The 24,111-nt window shown below is 43.3% G+C and overlaps 1 long non-coding RNA gene across 1 annotated transcript in view; it reads right to left on the reverse strand.

Moving 5' to 3' along the window:
• Positions 1-2,149: 2,149 nt before the first annotated feature.
• The window catches only part of LOC306654741, a 52,387-nt gene continuing 30,425 nt past the window's right edge, over positions 2,150-24,111 (reverse strand). Inside the window, exons 3-4 of the long non-coding RNA XR_013762048.1 lie at positions 12,008-12,120; positions 2,150-2,805 (exon numbers count right to left, since the gene is read on the reverse strand). This is a non-coding gene — a long non-coding RNA (uncharacterized lncRNA). The remainder of the gene's footprint in view (positions 2,806-12,007; positions 12,121-24,111) is intronic.

Genomic DNA, 24,111 nt, shown 5'->3' on the forward strand with positions numbered 1-24,111 from the left:
AGATACAGCTCTTGCCGTCTTTAACCAATCCATTCATCCAACAACTAACATTTATCCAGGACTGACGCTGGGCCTTGCACTGTGCTGCGTGCTGACGGTGCAGAGATGCTGGGGCCCCACGTTTAAGCAGCTCTTCGTCTCAAGGGAGAAACAAACAGAACTCGCAACTCAACTGCCGAGTGACAGAAGACAGATATGTACCAATCCTTCTGAGTGCATAAAGGAAAAAGCCACTAATACTGGTTGGGGGGCTGAGAAAGACTGCATGAAGGAGACGCACATGGGTGGCCCGGAACCTACCCTCGTCCCAGCCCAGGAGCGGGGCTGCGAGGCTCGTGCAGCTGGCTCTGCCTACTGACTGCTGATGCGCTGGTGTGGGCAGCACCCCGACCGACTGGCTGATTCCCACAAGGATGAGCAGTCCACCGGAGAGCACTCTGTCCACACGACACGCAGTTTCCTTGGGAAGAAGCCATTCCTCCAAAGCGGCACCGTTCTCAGTGGGTGTGTCTTTGTGAACCTGTGCTGCGGCAGTGTTCACACCACATGGCTGCGGAGTCCGACACACAGGGGATCGGCCCAGTCCAACTGACTCCTTTCCTTCTCGATCACCCTGCAAACCGACGGTTCCCCAAGCCACTTCTTAACAGATACATGCTGGTGCCACAGTGCTGAAGGTCACTTGCACAAAAGCTGCATCAGAACCTGCAAAGTCCACGTTTCTTCCTTGAATAATGGAACCCATGCTCTCCCCACAGTGCCATTTCCCAGCCAACAAGTGGTCAGTTCTGACTGTACCCCAAGGAGGCCCAAGGAGGCCCGTTGGCCTCTGGGTTCTGGGGAGGAGCTGGACCAAAGCTTATACAGGCCAGACAAGACAACTCACACAGAGTGTGTTCCCACAGGAGCTCCAGGGAGAAAGCTCAGAAACCCTCTAGAAACACCGTGGGGACAAAGGCATGTGCCTGGCCTGGTGGTGGGTGGGGGTCCAAGGCCATTTCAGTTCTTGCAGCCACAGCTGAGAGCTCAGTATTCAAGCCATGATACCAGTAACTCACTTTGAATGAGAAAGAAAATTTATGTGAACTAATTTGCTCTGCAAGTGATTTGTGGAGAGAGCTTCTGAGAGGCTTGTTATATTTTCCAAATGTTTCAAAGAAGAAAAAAAGAAGACGAAGGATACTGCTGACAAGGATGGAGCGTTGAGAAACAAAACAAAATAAAAAAATCACGCAAAAATGTCTTTGGAATTATTTTTTGGTATTATCAGTCCTTAGAAATAAGATATTTTGGTTGTTGATCGTAACCTTGGAAACTTGCCTAATCAACTTCCAAGTGAAGAAGATCTAGTTAGCAAAGTTCACTGCTCAACTGCCGAATACCCCAACTAAATGTTATTATCCAGGTTCATTTTGCAAAGTAAATTTAATTTCTTGTAGAGAAACTTGAAATTATAAAAGAAACCTGGAGAATTTGAATCTTAACAATCAATTATTCTTCAGTCTGATTCATCTTATAAACATATGGAAGATGCAAAAAATCAAATTAATTTAAAAATCCAGGCCTTTAACACATAGTCGAAGAAAACTTTTACATAAACAAAGAAAAATTGCCAAATGTTTTAATGACACAATATAATATTTTAGCTCTATGGCAAATAATGATTTTGCACTTTGGAAAAGAAAATAATTTCCTTCTCTAACATCATTCTTTTCTTAATAAGAAAACTATTTTCTATCTTTTTTATTTACTTATAATTAAGGCTCATGACTTTTAAAATAGTTTATGTACAAATTTTTCCTAAAATGCCAAAATAATCCCAAGCTACACACTTCTGTACTGCACACAGACAGAGTCGTGTCACACAATGTCCTTCACACTGCTCAATGGAGGAGTGGCCGCTGCAGAAACAAGATGGCCTGTGATGACATCCCCGGGACCACAGGACAGGCTGCAGCTCTGATCGCAGGTGGGTAAAAGCTCCAATGGCTCATCAACTGACAATAAGAGCTCCAGCGAGCACGAAGTCCTAACTGCAGTCATTCAGCAATGGGCACACAAACCTAAGGGTACCTTTTCGTTAACTATCAAAGACAGAAGACACTGAGTACAGAAACTATTCTTTCCATCGTAGGACTTTACCTGGTATGAACACAAACGCTTAACAGCATTTCCCACTCTGCTGTGAACATCTGTCACCTCTGTATCCTTCATAGTGGCTTCTCATGTGCTTACCTGTCTACTTGAGTCTTGTCCTACTTGATAAAATAGACACAAATTTTTTCTTAATTGTCTCAAGTACCACTGAAAAATCATCTCACATACTACACAAGGTTTCTGCCTTGAGAATTGAGCCCCAGGATCCCGGCAGGTCAAAGGCTCTGCCTATGACCTGAGCATCTCACCCAGCAGAGGTCTAGGCCCTTCCTCAGCCACCACATCAGTTGGGTTTCCGGAGCACTGTCTTCTTAAAACAATGGATGCTCAAAGCACCCGCCTCCCAAGCAGGCTCGGGCTGCTCCACGAGCTTCCAGACTGAGGCTGAGTCGCCGGCCACCTCGTTCACAGGAAGGGTGCTGACCAGAATGAAGACACGTGACACTGCAAGTCCTGCAGAGGCCAACCCTGGGACAGGTCCCGCGGGTGCCGGCAGTCACTCCGTGTCAGGCTGTGCTCACGGCTTCCGCTCTACTTACGAGCACTGTCTGGGGCAGGCTGCTCCAGCAGAGCTGGACGCATGTCATGATGGAAAAGTAGCTCTTGTTCCAGAAGAATCCAGAGCACTTCCTGACCAGCTCTGCTAACCTAGAAGAGGAGGAAAGGCAAAGGTGAGACACAGGAGCATAAGACTGGACTCCTGAGCAGGACCTCCATCTTTGTCCTGGCTGGGTGCTCAATGCTTGCTCTTCTGCCCTTTCCCTCCTCCTCTCTGAGGCCCCCAAGGCCCAGCTGATGCTACCATTGCTCCCTCTCAACCAAGCCCCTTCCTCCCTGAGCTCCATTCAGGCCGGGTCCTGGCCTACCCTAGAACCAGCCCTGCGCTCCGCCACGCTCCTCCCATATTTCCCGGTGTACAGACGCACACATACAGACATGTCTTGGCCAAGACTCATAATTGCCACTGTCTCCCCCACCACAGAGGGCGAACTCAGAAGTTAGGTACCAAGTCTGATTTGTCATTTGTCCTCCAGGTCAACCTCAGGACCAGCAGTATGTGGTACAAAAGTTTTGTCCTATTGGGAACTACTGAATAAATGGATGATTTAGTGCTTTCTCTCCTCTGCAAACACAGGAGCTGGAAAACACGGCACCCTCCTCCTGCTACTTTGTTAACCCTGGCATGCCTCACCTGAGAGGTGAGTTACATTTGGTGCAAAAGAACGCCACAGGGAAGGGTTCAAGGAAGACACTAGTGTGGAAAAGGAAGACTCCTCAGGCAACAGAAGATGAGGGCAGAGGAGCACTGTCCTTTGCCATCCGAATTGAGTGAGCAAGTACCAGAACTCAGAGGGATTCAAAGAAGGTAGAGAGCCATTTTTAGGGAAATGAAAGCACACAAGATTGCCATTTACAGAGAAAGTAATACAACACATAACCCAGCACCATGATGGGAAGGCAGGAAAACAGTATCAGGTCACAGGAGTACGTAGACAGTTGCAGATGATCAGTCGATCGCAGGTTATAAGAGGGCAAGTCTGCAAGACTGTTGGCCACAGAGGTGATGCGACATCAGTGCTTCTGACCAGCGACGGAGAAAAACAAGTGTTTCAGGAAGATCATTCTGACAGCGGTGTGCTGAGTGAATTGGAGGTGACGAAAGACTGAACGTGGAAAGGTCAGGAAGGCAGCGATTGCAACAACCAGGTGGGAGGAAGGAGGCCCTGGCTGGCTGCCAGCAGGAGAAAGGTGCTAGCCCACAATACTACCCACGCACAGTGACAGGACTTGGGGGCAGTGAGAAGTGAGCGTCCACAAGACCCTGAGGTGTCACACTCTGATTAAGGGTCTGGCATGTGTCAGGAGCCGAGAATAGGAGAGGAACACAGCAGCAGAGAGAAACCCGCCCTGCATGTCAATTCTCCCTCAGGTTGGGTGGCAGATGAGACTGTGTAGGGAACCCTGGTACCGTGAGAAAAAGACCAAACACAACACCCTGAAGAAAACCAGCCCTTAGGGATGGGCAGAGGACCAGCGTTAGTGATAAAGACAGGAGCAAAGTGGGCTAAGAGACCGGGAGAGGCAGGGTGGGGCACCCAGGAGCCCAGAGGAGAAGCTGCAACACTGCACAGGTTCTGGGCTCGGGGTGTGACTAGGAATGCTGTGTTTAGGTCGTGCTGGACAGTCTACCAGCAGAGACACCTTGACAAGTGACCTAGCCTGTCTAAGCCTCAGTTTCTTCATCTGTAGAAGTGTGTCACAGGGGCTGGGGATGTGGCTCAGCTTGCTCGGCATGAGTGAGGCCCTGGGTTCAATCCCTAGCCCTGCCAAAAAAAATAAAAAAGAAAAGAAAAGGATACTAATACAGATGTTCCCAGACTCATGATGGGTTTATGTCCCAACAAATCCATTGTTAAGTTGAAAATACCTTAAATCAAAAGTACATTTAATATACCTAACCTACCAAACATGATAGCCTAGCCTTGACTACCTTAAATGTATTCTGAATACTTTTATTAGCCCCAGTTGGGCAAAATCATCTAAGGTAAAGTATGTTTTATGAAAGCGCTGAATACCCCATGTTTACTGAATACTTCTGAAAGTGAAAAAAAAAAAATAGAGTATGCTTTCACACCATTGTAAACTTCAAAAAACCTTAAATCAAATTCTCGTTAAGCCATGGACTGTCTGTAGAACCAGTTTCATAGAGCTGTTGTGGGAATAAAAGGCACAAAGAGCTGAGAACGGGGTCTGGGACACAAGATGCCCAAGTGCACACAGGTCAGTACTGAAGCCACTCGCATCAGAAGCCAAAGGAGGGAGTATTTAGAGGGTCCCAGGGCAAAGCCCCAGGAGGACCAGGGGTGTGTCCATCACCTTTCCACCCCACTACTGGGGCGGAGCAGCATGAAAGGCCTAATAGGCATCCAGTAAAAGTTTCTTCAAACTCACAGTGGTGGGGAGGGGCTGTAGCTCAGAAGCAGAGGCTTGTCTAGCATGTGTGAGGCACTGGGTTCAGTCCTTAGCACCCAATAAAAATAAACACATAAAATAAAGGCAGAAATATATATTTAAAGAACGTCATGGGGTGAATGGCACCAGTGGATCAAGCAAGGATGGAAAAAAGGTGAAAAAGTCATCACCCAGAGGAGCACGTGGAGGGGAGACACCGCTGCAATGCCAGGAACCCTCGGAAGGAACCCCTGGGAGCCCGCAGGTCCACGTGGGTGGAGCCACCGCACAGAAGACCACGGGGCAAAGGGCGCAGCGTGCAGTCCAGTGCCACCCACGGGAAGTGGCGTAGCACCCAAAAGTGAGATGCAGGGTACTCAGAACCACCGCCACCAAGTGCAGTGTCCACGAGCACCTGGCTGCAGAGGACAGCTGCTTCCTAAGGAAGGGGGGTGCAGAGCACGGTGACCACGGCTGTGCCCCCTGCACCACGCTGCAGGGTGGGGACGTCTGCCGGATGTAATGGAGGTATATGGGTGTTCATCGCAGAATTGCACAATCCTTTCTTATATGATTAAATATTTCATGATATTTTAAAAATTGAAATTATTTTTTTAAAAAACAAAAACACTGGATTTTTCAATGAGCACATTAGTCAAGTCCATGGCTAGATTCCTATTCATCAGTTTCCAGAAGCATTCGAGTGGATGCCTGAGTGAGAGTCTAGGCAGAGGAGCTTGGCTCTAGGGAGCAGAGTGGGTGGTGTGCTCAGGGTCAAGGCCAGCGAGCAGAGAGGAGGGAGAACGAGGCATGATCACAATGGAAAGAGAAAACCCATTAAGAATGCCAGAGGAGAAGCAGGTTGAGTCAGGAAGACACTTGATTGGAGAGAGCTTGGCCCAGCTGAGAAGATGCAGCCAATTCAGTTCCACACACCTTCACTGAAATGCCACCAGGTGCAGACCTTGCATGAAGTCACAGAGGTCAAGAAAACAAGTGCCATTCCTACAGTCAGGGCCTCAGACTTAGAACATGGAGAGCAGCTTCTGGTTTCAGAGCCAGAAGAGCTGCCTCCACCACCCCAAAGAGATGACAGGTGAGCCCCAGGAAGCAAGTCTACTGCCCAGGGCGACATGACACCCACAACCCCATTTGACTGCGCCTCAGTTTTCCCTCCTCTGAGATAGGTGTCATTCATGCATGGCTAGTAGGAAAATTAAAGGAGACCGTCTACCCTCATCGTGAGAGGCAAGTGCCCAGCAGTACCTGGCAGCCCCACCACTGTGGGAAAAATCACCTGCATCTATGCAGAGCTAAAATCCTAACTCACCAGGGACCTTTGGGCACTGCCAGCAGCCCCATAGCTGATGTCTGAAAGGGTAAGCGACTGCCGACGGAAGGCAGAAACTGAGAACAGCAGAGAGATGGGGCACTGGGAAGAGAGGAAGGTTCAGAAGAGCAGATCCTGCAACAGCCAATGGTAGGAAGGCAGAAGCAACCACAGAGCAGTCTGGGCTATGCCAAGTGGCATGGACGGCCTCGAGAGTGCTCAGTAAGGCTGGTTTCCTCACAGTATGGAGTTTAAATATGGTGGGAATGGAGAGGAGGGGGTGCCCTCAGGATATGTATTTATGATAGAATCAAAGATGACGTGGCTTGGGTCTAACTGGATGTAGGAGGTGAGAGGGAAGAATTCGATGGTTCCCAGGCTGCAGCTCAGGGGAATTGAATAAAGCAGATGGTGGCTCCATTCATTGCAACAGGGGATGAAGATTGAAGGCCTCTATTTTCTCAGTGATGTAAAAGGCAAGGTCACCTGCCTGGCAGAGGCAGGACGAGGTGAGGGGCCTGATGAAAGTGGCAAAGGTCTAAGAAAGCTGCCAAGGATAATGTGAAAAGCAGCTGATGAGGGACAAGGAAAAGGATTGCCACGCCACGCTGCAAGTCCAGCCACAATTGGAAGCCATAAATTTGCAATGGCACCAATCAATGCGTGATGGGACTCCCTCCCACGGAGATCTGCAACCAGCACTAGAGAATGCAGGGGGAGGGGGCTGTGCAGGCCGAGCCAGGGAAGCACTGTCAAAGGGCAAAAAAATAGAGGTGATGGGAGGGATGGGCCCACAAGGGCAGGATGAGAGAGGGAGCAGCTGAGGAAGAACAGGAAGGCCGGGCAGGCAAGGATGGGGCTGTGCAGCCAGCCATCTCCAGGGGCAGGAAGGCCAGAGCAGCAGGAGAGAGGACAGGTGTTGCCAGAGCTGAGTTCAGATGCACAGCAGCCCTGGCGATGGCAGGGCAGGGAGCAACTGGGGCAGGAGCAGGGGAGGTGGGGTAGAGGCTGAAGTGGGGAAGCGCGTGAGATGCCTGTTCTTAGCCACTGATGCACCTTTGCAGCAATCATACAGCAACTGAGGGCACTGTGCTAGGCCCTGGAATCAAAACCAGACTTCCTGCCTTGACCCTTCCATAACAGAATATATGTCAATGACAGATGACACAGGTCAAGAAAATGTCAAGTCCCCTTACCCAGTATAATCTCATTTTCAAGAATGCATCCAAAGAAAAAAGCATAAAACTGCATCCTTTACGACATTCACTGCATCTACAGCACACACAGACACACACACACAGCTGAAAAAATCTGAGCATTCAACAACATTGAGATGACGATTATGAAGAAACAGGGAAAGGTCTGCACCCACAGATGCGCTTTCTGGGGAAGCAAATCTGTTCTGTTCGTCTCCTTATCCCCAGGCACAAAGCGCAGAGCTTGGCTCATAATGGGCACTCAGAACCTGTCAGAGTGAGTGAATGAACGGAAGAAACTGCACCACGTTCTGATTAGACCTTGTGGGAAATAACGCAAGCACCTAGAGAGGAAACGCAAAATAATCAAGAAGCCCTGTTAGGAGACTGGAACAGGACAACTGTTTCCTTACTTACAAACTCATTTCATCCTGTCACACGGTTTAACAGTTAAAAATGAGCATCTACTCTTTTAATAACACTGGATCAAGGAAGAAATACAAGTCAGAATTTTAGAATCTCTTTAAAAATAATGAAAACACTATATACCATTAAACACTAAATACATTTACCCTTTGTGAAAAGTCATCTCCAAAAGACACTGGCACAGACAGAATGTCACAAGGCTATTCCTCACAGCAGTTTTAAAGTACAAAAGACTAGAAATGACCCCTCTATGCAAAAAAGCAAGCCCCATACCCCCTGTGAAGTACAACACCATAAGGAAAAGTGAACAACGAAGAGAGCCACAGACTCTCAGCCCCAGGTCTGGGGAAAGGAGGGAGAGAAGCGGGCGGAGCGTGGAACAGTGCTTCTGAGCATGAACCCACGATTCGAGAGCTGTAAGGTAAGAAAAGTCAAACCCCAAAAGAGGGCCACCTAGAAAGGAGGGAGAACAGGCAGCAGGGATGGGAAGGAGGCAGACCTCTCCAGATATGTTTTGTTTTGACTTTGGAACTAAATAACCTTTTTAAATAATTACAAATCAAAATGTAAAAGCTGAAGCTATTTTTATAAAAATAAACAAATAGCTATGCATTAATAGTCCCAGCTTCTCAGGCGGCTGAGGTGGAGAAGTCAAAACCAGCCCAGATGAAACAGCAGGCCCTCACCTCTCCACATACACACACACACACACACACACACACACACACACACACACACACACGGGAGCCTAACTGCATGCCAAGCTGGTGGCTTCACTACAAGAGAAGGTTCAATGCCAGCGGCTTTAAAAGCCAGTAACATACATGTTTCTAGTGGGAGTGGCCTCAAGGCAAAAGGGACACAAAGAAATCTTAACCTACATTAGGCACCCTGCCACCTGGTCAGTAGTGCCCTAGGGTTTTGCTTTGAATGCACATACATGTTAATGTCATTAAGAAGCAAGATTTATAATGTAAGGTTAAAAAAAGATACAAATGTAAAACCAAAGAAGTTAAATACAAGTCCTATAATCCTAACTTTGAGTTGAAAATATCAATATAAATTCATTGAGGATTTTATTTAAAAAAAAAGAAACTATTCTGTCACTAGAAGCAAGGCTCAACCTTGTAGCTATGAGTACCCACGGGACCCATGCTCTAGTTTCTAATTATCATTTCCTCTGTAAAGGAACCTGGGCTTCCTGGAGATACAGCAAGTTCCGGGTGCAGATGCACCATCAAACGTCAAGAAGAATCTGGAACCAAACTGAAGGGCTCCCACCGGTCAAAGCTTAGACAATTTGATCATCAAAAAGAACAAGCCCACGATGAATTAAAGCATATCTGACAGATTAAAATTCAGGGGATGATAATAATACTAAAAACAAACAAATCTAAAAACCTAGCTGGTAACCTCTGTAGGTTATTAGGACACCAACCAATTATTCTGGAAATAGGTAAATAATGGAGAAAATAAAGCACTTGCCCTGTCTTTCTCTGTACTAACAGATTTTTAGGGTCAATCAAATAGTCGATAGGGTGCTCTTCACAGACAAATGCCAGGCTTCAAACTAAAAAAAAATGATGGCACTAGAGCCCAGGACTGTGTGCCTCCCACGAGACACTGGTCACTTGGCAGTGACCGTCAAGGTGGCTGGCAAAGCGGTGGGCAGCTCCACGTGCAAGGACAGCCTGCCCACACTTCAACCAGTGCCCAGACCTGACCCAGAAGGGCTACCCATAGCTTCTGGGCTTCCTGATCTGCCCAACAGGAGAACAGCCTGTGTATAGAAATTCTGAAACAGAACATCTGCCTCTCACGCAGCCTCTAGGTTGTGACTACTAGTTTACAGAAAACATGTGGAACAGGAGAACATCTGACACTGAAGATGGGACCAGCCAGATCCAAAATGTGAGAAGTCCTATGAAACTAAATGGTCTGGCTTCCTCAATGAATAAATGACAAGGGGCGGGGGATCCGAAAGACCTAGCTACCAAATTCAAGACGGGACTTTATTTGTATTCTGATGTGAACAAACCATCTGCAAAAGCCACATTTATGAGAAAACTGGGACAATCTGACCAATGACTAGATATTAGATGATAGTAAATAACTATTAATAATTTTTAAATTATAATAATGGCATCGTCATTATGTTTTTTAAAAAGAGTACTTCTTAGAGAGCTACACTAAAGTATTTACTGTTGAAGTGATAGGATGTCTGGGAATTGCTTTTATCTGGGATGATTTTATCTGGGAACAGAAATGAAAAATGACTGGTCAAATGTCAATGCTGGCTGAAGCGATGGAGGTACATGAGCATTCGTTCTAATATTCTCTCTCCTGCAATGCAGGTTGAAAATTTCCATAATAAAATGTTAAAGAGGAAGGCCCCCATCCATAGGATGCAGTGCTGCCTACCTCCTCCTTGATAAGAGGAGCTGAGCACAACAAAGCCTGTGTTCCTGAACCAACTCAAAGGAAGCTGTTGTCTGAATTATGAATATCAACTAAAACAAGAATAACGAGAATTTGCTAAGGATATCTCATAGTGACAATGTTCAAACCTGACTGTTTGGATCTGTAAGGTCCCTCACTACAACAGATATGAGCTATGCGTCACTGGAAAAGCTTGTAGAAAAGTGTCAACAGGAGGGATCTGTTTCATCAGCTCAGTCCACACCGTGGGCTCTAGAGCAATGAAAACCAGAGAAGGATTACATTAAGGTTAAGTCAAGCATCTTATATAGTATATACTTATAGTTTTTAGCTTTTCTTACTAAAATACTTCATCAAGCAAATTAGACAAATGCAGTTTAAAAATCATTTCCCATTTAGAGTATTTATGCTACAGACAGGCTTAAAAAGCTAATAAGCTATACAGCAATATAAAAACATAAAAAGAAGAGAGAATGACAACTCTATTATAACAAGCCATATATAAATCGGGGAAGGAGCAAGAAGTCTGCAGGCTGGGCCAGCGTCCAAAAGCCATTACAACTAATGGCTGATGTGCAGGCCTATGGGTTGTGCTTATTTAAATTCCAGCCAGAATGTATACATTATAAATAATTCTTTCATAAATGCACTCCCCCACAATCCACGCATCCCAATTATTTCTAAGGCAAAGCATTAAACAAAAGAGCAGCCCTAGCTCCAATATACCACATTAGATTTAACACAAATATATAATTGCAGCAGCACCGTAAATGGTGATTCATTTACAAAGAGATCCATTTAAAGACTCCAAACATCCACTTGGGTCTTTTTAAAAGCGTTGTGTCATATTCATATGAATATTTTAAAATAATATGGGAACTACATGGAAGGCTTATTTTTCTATTTTCAGTTTAAGATGATCAGAATTCTAAGGCCTGGGAGTCCCGGAACCTTCCACAGCGGCTCGCGTTGGTCGTGCGAGCAGGCGAGGGGCTGCCGGAGCGGTCAGGGCCGCCGCCGCGCTCGTTCATCTCGCTCTCCACTGAGTGGCGGGAGAGGGCGCAGGCAAGGCCACGGCAGCTGCCGCACAGCAACGTGCTTTCCTTCCAGAACAGCAATCATGGAGAGGCAGAAAGAGCAAGAAAACCAAGATTGGCCTGTGGAGATCACAGGTGAGGAAGACTAATGCCTGGGACTGTTCTGATCCAAAGGACCTCTTTTGATTGGGTATTTCTTAGCAACCAATCATCTGGCAAAACTCGAGAAATATAAGAAGGCCTAACTGCCAGGGCAAATGGCATTCATGACCATTAGTCCTCCCAATTTTCTAAAAGTAAGGACAATTTGTGTCATTTTCAAGTAAGACACCCATTCTTTATAACAAGACTCATTCATAGTCAGACTGCTTAAAGTTGATTGATAAACAGATTTTTTAATTTCACTACTACTGGGTAGATATCATTTCTTACAAATATATAAGTAAAAAATAAAGGCACACAGTACTTACACAAACCTGAATCTTCTGACAGTCAAACTACAATCTCCACTACCACAGAGAAGTCATCTTCATTGGCACTGAAGTCCCAGAAGATGTCAAGGAGTCCTCTGACAATGATCTGACTGTGGAAATGAGCAATAATCCATACAGCTATGTGGACAACATGGACCGAAGGACACTAAGTTCCACGTACTGTGTTAAGACCAGGTAATGCAACCATGGAGCAAAGGAAAGGTAGCAACCACCATCCACAAGGAGGACAGAGATGCCCAAGGCCTGTCCAAGACAGGCACGCTGATGGGCACCCACCTCGCTCAGCCTTGCAGTCATTAGACGTTGAAACTGTCCACTTAAGACAGTGGAAAGTCTTCTCCTTTGCTGATTGTTTCTTCAAGACTAAACGGACTTGGAAGAAAAGTCTGAGGCAGTGGGAGATCTGAGGGTCAACAAACACAGAAGGCAGACCACCAGAGAGGCACTTGGGACTCTCCCAATGACGAAGGACTCTGGGTCTGGAAGGAATTGTTTTAAATTCAGACATTTCTCTACATTTACTATGTTTACTTTCCCACCTTCCTGTGATGATTAGCCATAAAACCCATAAAATGCGAAGGAGTGATGATGCTTATTTGGGGGAGTAAGGAAAGCTCTGAGCAGGGTCAGTGGTGACAGTCACCTAAGGGAAAGGGAAGGCCGGAGGCCACAGGGCCCCTGCAATGCACAGGACAGCCGTGCTCCAGCTCGCAGCTGAGGAGCAACGGAAAGCCAGGAAGGAGCCCCAGATGGCAGGCCACCAGGAACCTAGGGTGCCCAGGCACTCCAAACAGAGGCGGCACTGGCCGTCAGGGGAGAACATGTCACTGCTACTGCAGTGCCCAGAGACCACAGTCTGCAGGACAGTCTGAACTACTCAGGTCTCTTGGGGAGAAACATACAAGCAAGATGCAAGACAAAAACAGCTTGAAGACCAGGATACAGGAAATGAAAGCACACTGCTGTAGGGTTCTCAGACATGGAGTGTGAAACACCCCTGCAAGGGGCTGTGGTCTGATAAACACACTTTACACACAGAGGAGACACTGAGGCAAGCAGGCGCGGCACAGGCTTGTCATCCCAACACTGCAAAGGTAGAGGCAGGAAGACAGCAAGTCCAAGCCCAGCCTTCACCACTCACCAAGACCCTGCCTCAAAAATCAATGTGAAAAGGGCCGGGGTGCAGTGCAATGGAAGAGTGTCCCTGGTATAAGGGCATGTCTGTGTGAATGAGTGAAGAAATGGGTGGATTCACTAAACAGAACAACACTCAGACAACACTAGAATAACAAAACAGTACACTATTAAAAAAAGAGAAACTGAAACTAAAAAAAATTCAATTAATCTTAATCTAAGATAAAGAGCAAAAAGAGAAAAAAAGCAGGTGTGACAGAAAATAGCAAGACAACAGACTTCAACCTAATCACACCAATAATCCCATTAAATGTAAACGCTCTAAACATTCCAATTAAAAGACAAAAGTTCACAACAGAAGATTTAAAAAGCAAGAGCCAATTATATTCTGTTTATAAGAAACATATTTCAAATATAAACATACAGATAAGTTAAAAATTAAAGAATGAAGAAAGATAAATCAAGCTAACAATAGGAAAAGAAAGCTGGCGTGCGATATCAATATCAGACAGATCACTGTGGACTCCAGAAAGAGATCCACAGATATATCAAGAGATTTTTCACAAAGCCAAAAAGAGAAAGGAGAGTCTTTAAAGTGATGCTAGAATAAATAAATACTCACATGGGGGAAAAAATAAGCCTTAACACTTACCCCATACCATACACAAAAATTAATATTCAAATAATCACTTCATATAAAAGCTAAAACAAAAAAATGATCAATTTATCAGTTTAAAACATAAAACTTAATCAAAATTTAAAAGTTTTGTTCCCCAAGTCACACAAAACAAATATGACAAGTCACTGATTGAAGAAAACACCTCACAGAAGACTACCACATAGATTATATAAATAACTCTTACCATCTTATACCTCAATAATGAGACACAGAGCTTGGTTTTTCAAAATGTATTCATGAATGATTGCACGAGCATTATTCATAACAGAAAGTAACCTAAATTTCTTTCAGCTGATGAATGGGTAAACAAAATACAACTGTCTGCTCAGTGGAATATCATTCAGCAAAAGAAAGAAATGCAGTACTTAAAATACACCACCACACAGACAAACCATGAAAACATTCAAGTGAAAACTCAGTCACAGAAGAGTATGTGCAATAGGACTAGGTTTCAATAACATGTCCAGGACAGGCAGACCAATGGAGACAGGTTGTCCAGGGCAGGGCACTAAGGATAAAAGTTAGTGACTGCTAATGGGAACAGGAGTTCTTCTTAAGACTAAAAAGCTTTAAAATTCATGGTGGTGAGGTTGCACAGCTCTGTGAATATAAAACAAGCCATCAGCTTACACACTTTAAGGGAATGCATTATGTGATATGTAAAATAATCTCAATGAAGTTGTTATATTTTAAAAACATGTAAAAAATTTTAACTTTACACACACACATTATGTGTGTGTACGTGTGTGTGTGTGTGTGTATGTGTGTGTGTGTGTGGTCAAGAAGCACAAAAGAAAAAAAAATTCTCCATATCACAAATCTTCAGAAAAACACAGATGGAGATGAACTTGACAGACACGGGAACACATGACAAAGGTGAGTACCATCCACACCAACTCCTGCGGATGCCATGCAGCTCCTGGTATGGGGTGCTGAGAAGGCACATCATCTCTGGGTATGCTCCCCACAGTTCCAGAACACAATCTAATATGAGAAAATGTCAGACAAATACATTTTGAGAGACAGTCTACAAAATCCCTCATCATTATTCTTCAAAACTGCCAAGGTCATGAAAGACAAGAATGAACCAGGAGCATGTGGCAAGATGGTGGAATAGAGGGTTGCTTCCCAAGTGGCTCAGTGGCATGAAGCAAGAAGACCAGACAGGCAGCTTTTCAATAAGGAAGATGAATATCAAGAATTAGGGAAAACTGTAATTTGATACTGGACACTCAAAACAGATCAGAAACTCAGGAGATCTTGTATAATAAAGGGGAAAGATCCCCAGCCCCACAGCAGCAAAAGCAGCTGGTGACACAAACCATAACAGTCCCTATAAGTAAAGCAATACAGGAATTAAAGGAACCCACATTCTTGGGAAGACTGAGGCATGTCCGGATAGGGAAAGCTTAGAGATCAGAGACACTGCTCAAAAAAAACAGCAAGCTGTGCTGCACAGTATCCATGCATGGGAGTGGTCTAAGAAAAGGCTCCTATACCACATGAGAGGAATCCAAAGGAGAGTCCTGGGGTGCAGTCTTCCAGTATGGACCAGCAACTGCTGGGTCTTGGAGGAGCACTGACTTAAAATCTCCAGACCAACAGGCACCCAGTGAAGAGACTGGAGCATACCCAAGCCTATACCCTGCCTCCAGGAGTTCCACCTCCAGGACTAACCCTCTCAACCTAGCAACCCCAACCCTCCTGAGGGTGAAGTACATCACCCTCCAGACAACCCCACAGAACTGCTGAAGAGGGAAGCCACTGAACTCCAATGAAATAATTGTTCAATTTTTCACCAAGATCCCCTTTCTTTTTTTTCTTTTTTCTCTTCTCTTTCACATTTACACCATTCTTGAAATGAAGTGTTTTTCATGCATCAGTTTATTGAGGACTAGTATATTACAGTTTTGAATAGTATATTACAGTTTTGTGGTTCATTCTTTTACTATTTTCTTTCTATTTTTAATTTTTTAAATTTTTATGTTATGTATTTTTTCCTCGAACTTATCTGTTTCCCTGGATTCTCTTTCTCTCTTCTATCCTGCTAAGAGCCAAGCTCTATTAATTCCTCTTTCACACTTCCTATAATTTTTTACTTCAATCTTCACTCCTTCTTCCTCATGAACATCACATCCGACACTAGTTCTGTTATCTCTTTGTCCACCATTTGGAACTGTAAACCCTTTGGCAAACTTATCCTTTATATTGTAGACAATAATTGAAGACATCATTTCTGTTTATTGCAACAAACCTGTAGATGTCTTAATAGGAGCTACTTGGTTTAAGGCTGCATATTGCTTGTATTTGGTGTTGTTAATATTGGTCTCCCCTTAAAGGCAAGGAACTGGAAACCTTAAGGAACACTATAACTCCACAGGGTAGAAACTCTACTGCCTCAGACACACACTGCTAGATGGGTAGACACACAAACAACATGAAAAAACAAGGGAACAAATCACCTCAAACAAACCAAGATACTCCAATAATAGAATCCATTGATACACAGAAGAAGAAATGACAAGAGGAGTTTATAATGTACACAGTTGAAACAATCTGTGATGTAAAGAATGATGTAAGTAGTGAAAACAGAGAAAATGCAGGAAGTGAAAGATCACATCAATAAAGGGATAGAGATTAAGAGAAGAAATCAAGTACAAATCCTTAAAATGAAGGAAGCAATAAACCTAATTAAAAATTCAATGGAAAGCATCACCAAAAGATTAGACCAGTTAGAAGACAGAACCTCAGGCAAGGAAGACAAAATACATAATCTTGAGAAGAGAGTTGACCACACAGAGGGCATGTTAAAAAAATATGAACAGAAATTCCAAGAATTACGGGATAACATGAAAAGATCAAATTTAAGATTCATCAGGATAGAATGAAGGCTCAGAGATTCAAACCAAAGGAATGCATGACCTTTTCAATGAAATAATATCAGAAAATTTCCCAAACCTAAGGAATGAAATGGAAAATTAAATACAAGAGGTTTATAGGACAACAAGTGTACAAAATGACAACAGACCCTCACCAAGGTACATTATTATGAAAATTCCTAACATACAGAATAAGGCTAGAATTTAAAGGCTGTCAGAGAAAAACGACAGGTTGTATTTAGAGGGAAACCAATCCAGATCTCAGCTGATTTCTCAAAACAGACCCTCAAAAGCTGAAAGGTCTTGGAATAATACATACATACCAAGCTCTGAAAGAAAATGCATGCCAGTCAAGAATGCTGTACCCAACAAAATTAAGCTTCAGAATTGACAATGAAATAAAAACCTTCCATGCTAAACACGTTAAAAGAATTCACAACTAGAAGGCCTACACTGGGGAACACACTCGATAAAATATTTCATGAGGAAGAAATGAAAAATATAAAACTGAAAACCAGCAAAGGAGGCACTACACTAAAAGAAGAGTCAATAAAAGGAGAAAATAATTAAAGTTAAAAAACAAATAAATAAAAATGACAGGGAATGAAAAACTCTCTGGATAATAATACTGAATGTATATGGCTTAAACTCATCAATCAAAAGACACAGACTGGCAGACTGGATTAAAAACAAGACTCAACAATAAACTTTCTCCAACAGACTTGCCTCAGAGGCAAAGATATCCACAGACTGAAGGTAAAAGGATGGGAAAAAAACATATCATTCACATGGATCTCATAAACAAGCAGGGGATTCTATCCTCACATCAGATAAAGTGGACCTAGTCAAAGTTAATCAGAAGGGACCAAGAAGGACAGTTCACACTGCTTAAGGGAATCGTACACCAACAGGACGTAACAATCGTAAATATTTATGCCCCACGTGGAGCGTCTATGTACATCAAACCGACCCTTCTCAATTTCAAGAATCAAATAGACCACAAAACAGTGATTCTGGGTGACTTTAACACACCTCTCTCACCAGTGGATAGATTCTCCAAACAAAAACTATACAAAGAAACTACAGGACTGAATAGTACAATCAAAAATTTAGACTTAGCAGAACTATATAGACTATTTCATCCATCAGTGAGTGAATACACTTTCTTTTCAGCAGCACACAGATCCTTCTCTAAAATAGACTATATCTTAGGCCACAAAGCAAGTCTTAGCAAACACAAAAGACAAGAGATAATACCTTGTACCACCAGAAGAATGAGAAGTTATACTCCATTTTTGTATTATGTGCCAAAATGCATTCTACTGCCATGTAAAACTAATTTGAACAAATAAAAAAAATAAAATCTAAAAAATAGTGATAACTTTAACAACTGGATTTCAGGCAAATTTTTAAAAGTCTATAATACCTGTTCTTATTGAAACTTTTATTGATCTCACAGGGATATGAAAACTAAGGAATAGATGATTGAAAAGTGCAATCTATCACATAGTACGTATATCATATAGTTTAAGAATCTTACAGTAGTTATGGTTTGGGAGTGAAGTGTCCCCCCAAAGCTCACATGTGAGACACTGGAGGAAGGGTCAGAGGAGAAGTTGTGAGAGGCTCAACCCAATCAGTGATTTAGTCCCCTGATGGATTAGCTGAGTGGTAACTGAAGTGGTGGGTGTGGCTGGAGGAGGTGGGGGTTGGGGCATGGCTTCAGGTGTATATTTGAGTCTGGAAAGTGGAGTCTCTCTACTTCCTGGTCACCACGTAAGCCACTTCCCTCTGCTACACTCTTCCGCCATGTTGTTCTGCCTCACCTGGAGTCTGGAGGAATGAACCCAGCTGTCTAAGGACTGAGACCTCTGAAACCATGAGCCCTCAAATAAGCTTTCCTTCCTTTAAAATTGTCTGGTCAGATCTTTAAGTCACAGCAGTAAGAAACACACATCATTAGTAAACTTCATTTTCTACTACCATTCTTTATGATTTTGTTGTCGTGTATCTTATCTATACTTTTGTTTTAAACAATAGAATGCATGCATTACTAATCTTAATTTATTATTATTTTTAAACATTTTTATGTTTTCGTAATACTGGAGATTACGTAATACTGGAGATTTAGCTAAGTGGCACTCTCCACTTAGCTAAACTACTAGCCCTTTTTATTTTGAGATAGGGTCTCACTAAGTTCCCCAGGCTGGCCTCAAACTTGCTGTCCCTGCCTCAGTTTCCAGGGTCATTGGGATTCCAGGTGTAAGTTTCCACAGGAGGCTTGTTTTTCATTAAATAGTAAATTATTTTTAAAGAGAATAAAAGTGAAAAAATAGCCTTTTATTTTACTCATATATTTATCATTTCCAGTGCATTATTCAAGTTAGGAAAAAAAAAAAAAAAAAAAAAAAGACTAGAACAAGAAAACGCCACAGATGGGAGGAGTCAAAGAGACATGACAATTAAATGCAATGTGGTCCCCTGGTGGGGGACACCAGACACCAGATCAGCGCTTATCTTGGCCATGGCAGTGGAATAAGAAGGGACAGACCGAAATGGTGGCAACAAGGGAACTTAGTGAGGGAAATGTTCAAACTTGATTGTGGTCCAGGTTGCCTGACTGTATACATTAACCCAAATTCCTCCAATCCGACACTAGAGTGGGTGGATTTTGTTGCATGTAAAATAATGCCTCAACAAAGTTATTTTAAATGATCAAGGGGGAAAAGTCAGAACCATCAGCAGCAGCCTTGGTGGCCTGAGGGTCTCAGTGTGCAAGAGGAGGAACCGTAGCTCCTTAAAGCTTCCTTTGAGCAAGTGGAAAGGTCTTCCATCTGCTTCTGTCTGCTCTCCCAAGCAACTGACTCTCCAGGAGCCATAAACCTCATTCCTGGTCACGCATGCATCAAGAGAATTCACTGAAGTCAAAAACCCACCTTGGTTTGCAGGAAAAGAGGACTAGAAATATGGAATTCAAAGAGGCAGTCTTTTGGCTCAGCATACACAGGAAGAAATTCATCAACTACAGCCTGTCCACGGAGAGACTTATATCACCCTAGGGATGGAAGGTCGAGATCTGGCAGCCAGGAGGCTTGGGAAAGTCAAAACAGACACTATAGAGAAAGTCGCTGATTACATTTCACTGGACCACATTCATGTTAACCTCCCCTGGGAAATCAAGCAACCAAGATCCCCAATCTGCTTCTAGGGCCATAGAACAGATAGACAAATCTGCATCTAGCCTCAAGTGGTCACAAGGGACCTGCCCTCTTAAGGAAAGAGAGGAAAGGGATAAGAGAAAGCCCCTGAAGCAGGGACCATGTGCCACAGTGAATACAGATGGCAAAGAGCTAAAGGCAAACAAATCGGTGCTTTGGAATCAACACTTGGTAAACCTGCTGCTTTATAATGGCATGACCTGGAGGGCTCACGGTGGCTGAGCAGAGTCCAAAAGTATCAGCCTCAATACACGTCTCTGTCAGCTATGCTAATTAGATGAAAGGAGAGAAAGGCCCTCTGGAGAGATGGCCCAGGCTTGCCTAGGAAGACTGTTATAAGGATGCAGTGAGACAATCATAGGACGCTCACAGCATGGTACTTGGCCACCATCAGCTCTCCAAGTTCTCAGTCATGACAGTATGATACAAGAAAAGGACTGCAAACAACCTCAGTGTCCTATAACCTTTTGGAAGGGAGCTTCAAGGATCATGACGTATCTATACCTTGGCATACTATGCAAAAAGATATCCACAAAAAGTAAATGAGAAACTAAGGTGAAGAATTTTACATATAGTGGGAATCCATTTCTTTTTTTTTTTTCTTGTAAACAAATGGGATACATGCTGTTTCTGTTGTACATGGAGTAACAGCATACCATTTGCATAATCATACATTTACATAGGGTAATGATGTTTGATTCAGTCCGTTATTTTTCCCTTCCCCGCCACCCCTCCCACCTCTCTTTTCCCTCTACACAGTCCCTCCTTCCTCCATCCTTGCCTCCCTCCCACCCCCCATTATGTGTCATCATCCGCTTATCAGTGAGATCATTCATCTTTTGGATTTTTGAGATTGGACACGATGCTAGGCAGGAGTCACTTAACATGATATTCTCCAATTTCATCCATTTGCCTGCAAATGTCGTAATTTTATTGTTCTTTATAGCTGAGTAATATTCCATTGTATATATATATAACACAGTTTCTTTATCCATTCAGGAGTCCATTTCTTAACAGATTACATTTATGAAGATATGTGTGATCCTTGTGCACATGGTATGTACTTACTTAGGAAAAAGCCTGGAAACACATGCACCAAACAGTTAATAGCTATTACCAAGACTGAGCTGGGGAGGGAGCAAAATGATTATCACTTAAACTCCTGGATCAATAACTGTTTCAAAGGTATGCATTACTTGGTGAATTTTTTTAAATATAGAGGAAGAGGATACCTTGCTTGATTTTGTACGGCAACATAAGCAATGTTCCTGGAAACAGAACCATGGAAGCAGCCCTGCAGGTGCTTGTTCACCTTCCCTTCACCGCTCACTCAGCTGCAGGCCTACGTTGAGCTCAGGTGGCTCCAGACTCAGCATGAGAAGCCTGGGTGCAGGATGAGCAAGCTCCAGGCCCTGCTTCAGAGCTTACAAGCCTGGCAAGGCCCAAAGCTGGCAAGAAAATCCTTTCATGCAGTGACAAAATTCATAAGAGTATTTGTGGAATACTCCAGAAACAGAAAAAAGCATGGAGGAGTGAGTTAGTGAGAGGAGGACACTATGCTAGGCAGGAGTCAAGCACAAATGTGCAGGGTAAACACATCTAGGACAGAGCGGTGAGACACAGGCTTCACAGCAAATGTGGTCCCAATGCTACCCGTCTAGTGGGAAGGCTGGACCTGTGCAGCTGAGGAGTATAGGAACTCTCTGCACTGCACGCTCGAATCTTCTTTAAAACTACATTGCTTTTATGAATCAAGTTCATTAATAAAAAAGAAAGTAAAAACAAAGATTTCTTCCAGACACACAAAAGCTGAGAGAATTTCTGCACAGCAGTCTTGCATGAACATGAATGGTCAAAGAAAGTCCCAGAGGCAAAAGGACACCTGCTGGAAATCCACATTTTACAAAAACAGAAAAAAAGCACAAAAAAATAATGCCAAATACAAAACTATTTTCCCATTACTAACTACTTTAAGAGCAAATATAGAACCAGATACGGTGCCATCCTAGCCACCCAGAAGCAGTAGGATCTCAAGTTCAAGGCCAGCCTCAGCAACTGAGCAAGACATTGTCTCAAAATAAAAAATAAAAAGGACTGGGGATGTGGCTCAGTGGTAAAGGGTCCCTTCAATTCCTAGTAACCCCCCACCCAAAACAAATCGAGTAACCAAATGTGGCATGGTTTGTAACTGGATAGAGGCATGATGGAGGGGGAAGCACAGGAGCTGGGGAAGGAAGCAGAAGCGTCCACCTTCCACCTCCTACAAAGTGGTGTCGTCTATTTTAATACATGCTGTGGTGAGTGAAAGAAGTAAATTATAATCCTAGAAGAACGAATAAGAATTTTTAAATAATAAGTCAAAGTGGAGATAAAATAGAATCATTTTTTAATTTATCTTTTTAAAAGCAGGAACAGTTGAGAGAAATGGAAAAGATAGTTTTTACATAAACCAAATCAATGGTAGCCTCAAATATAAATGATCTAAACATTCAAATTAAGAGGCAGAGGTTGTTACACCAGATAAAAAAGAAAGACTCAACCATGTGCCTTCCACAGGAAACAAAATTTAAACACAGGTTAACGTCGGTACGAATATATGTCATACAAATATTAACCAAAAGAAAGCTGGGGTGTATAAATTAACATCAGCAAAAGTGAGCTTCAGAAAAAGAAATAGTACTAGGGAAAAAAAATTATGCAATAATTCAGAAATCAATTTATTCAAGAAGTCAGACAAAACTAAATGTGTACACACCCTGCATCAAAGCTTCAAAATACATAAAAACCAAAAGGAAAAACAGATAACTCCACAATTATAGTTTAGGATGCCAACATTTCTCTCTCAATAATTAACAGAACAAGTAGGAAGAAAAAAAGCAAGAATATAGAAGAACTAAACAATGTTTTCAACTAATTTACCCTAAATGATATTTACAATACACTCTACCTCAAAACCTGAAATGCTCACTCTTTTAAAGTGTACACAAGGCAGAACATACCCTAAGCCATAAAACAAATCTCAACTAACTAATTTATTTATGGCACTGGGAACTGAACCCACCGGTGATTTACCACCAAGCTCTACCCAGCCCTTTTCATTTCCTTTATTCTAAGACTGGGTCTTGCTAAGTTGCTGAGGCTGGTCTTATTTTAATCAGCTTTGAGTCACTGTGACCAAAAGACCTGACAAGAACAACTTAGAGGAAAAAAAGTTCATTCTGGCTCACACTTTCAGAGGTTCCGGCCCTGGTCAGCAAACTCCATAGCTCCAGACCTATGGCAGAGGAAAACAGCTCGGGACATGGCAGCCAGGAAGCAAATAAAGTGTGCCACCCAATAGGGACAAATCTTAGACCCCGAAGGAACACCCCAGTGACCTACTTCCTCCAGCCATACCCTCCTGCTTAGAGTTACCACCAAGTTAATCCATATCAGTGGATTAATCCACTGATCAGATTATAGTTCTAATAATCTAATCATGTCACCTCTGAACATTCCTGCATTGTCTCACACATGAGTTTTGGGGGGGTTACTTCATACCTCAACCATAATAGCCCTCTTATAACTTGTGACGTTCCTGCCTCAGCCTCCAGAATGTCTGGGATTTCAGGCATGTATCACTATGTCTGACTTTAAATCTCAACAAATTTAGAAGAAAATAAATGACATAAAGTATGTTCTTTTACCACAAAAGAACTAAAATAGGAATCAGTAACAGAAAGATATCTGGAAAAATCCCCAAATATTTGAAAATTCCATAGCATATTTCTAAATAACTCATTGATCAAAGGAGAAATCATTTTAGATATTAAAATACATTCACTGAAAAGTAACACAAATATTACATATCAAACCTTGAGGATGCCACCAATGGAGTACTTAGGTAACATGGTTTGGAACTGAAATGTACCCCAGAGCCTGTGTATCGGAGGCTTGGTCCCCAGCCTGTGGTGCTCCTGAGACATTCTGGAAGCTTTAGGAGGGGAGGTCTAGTTGGAAGAAGTTAGGTCAAAGAGGGCATGCCCTGGAGGACATCCCCTTCCTGTCTCTCTCTCTACCTCCTGGCCACCATGAGGTAAGCAGCTTTGCTCCATGACACACTCCCCACCATGATGGTCTGCCTTGCCACAGGCCCAAAAAGCAATGGAGTCAACCAACCATGGACTGGAA

This window comes from Sciurus vulgaris (assembly GCF_902686455.1).
Source record: "Sciurus vulgaris genome assembly, chromosome: 2".
Classification (NCBI taxonomy): domain Eukaryota; kingdom Metazoa; phylum Chordata; class Mammalia; order Rodentia; family Sciuridae; genus Sciurus; species Sciurus vulgaris.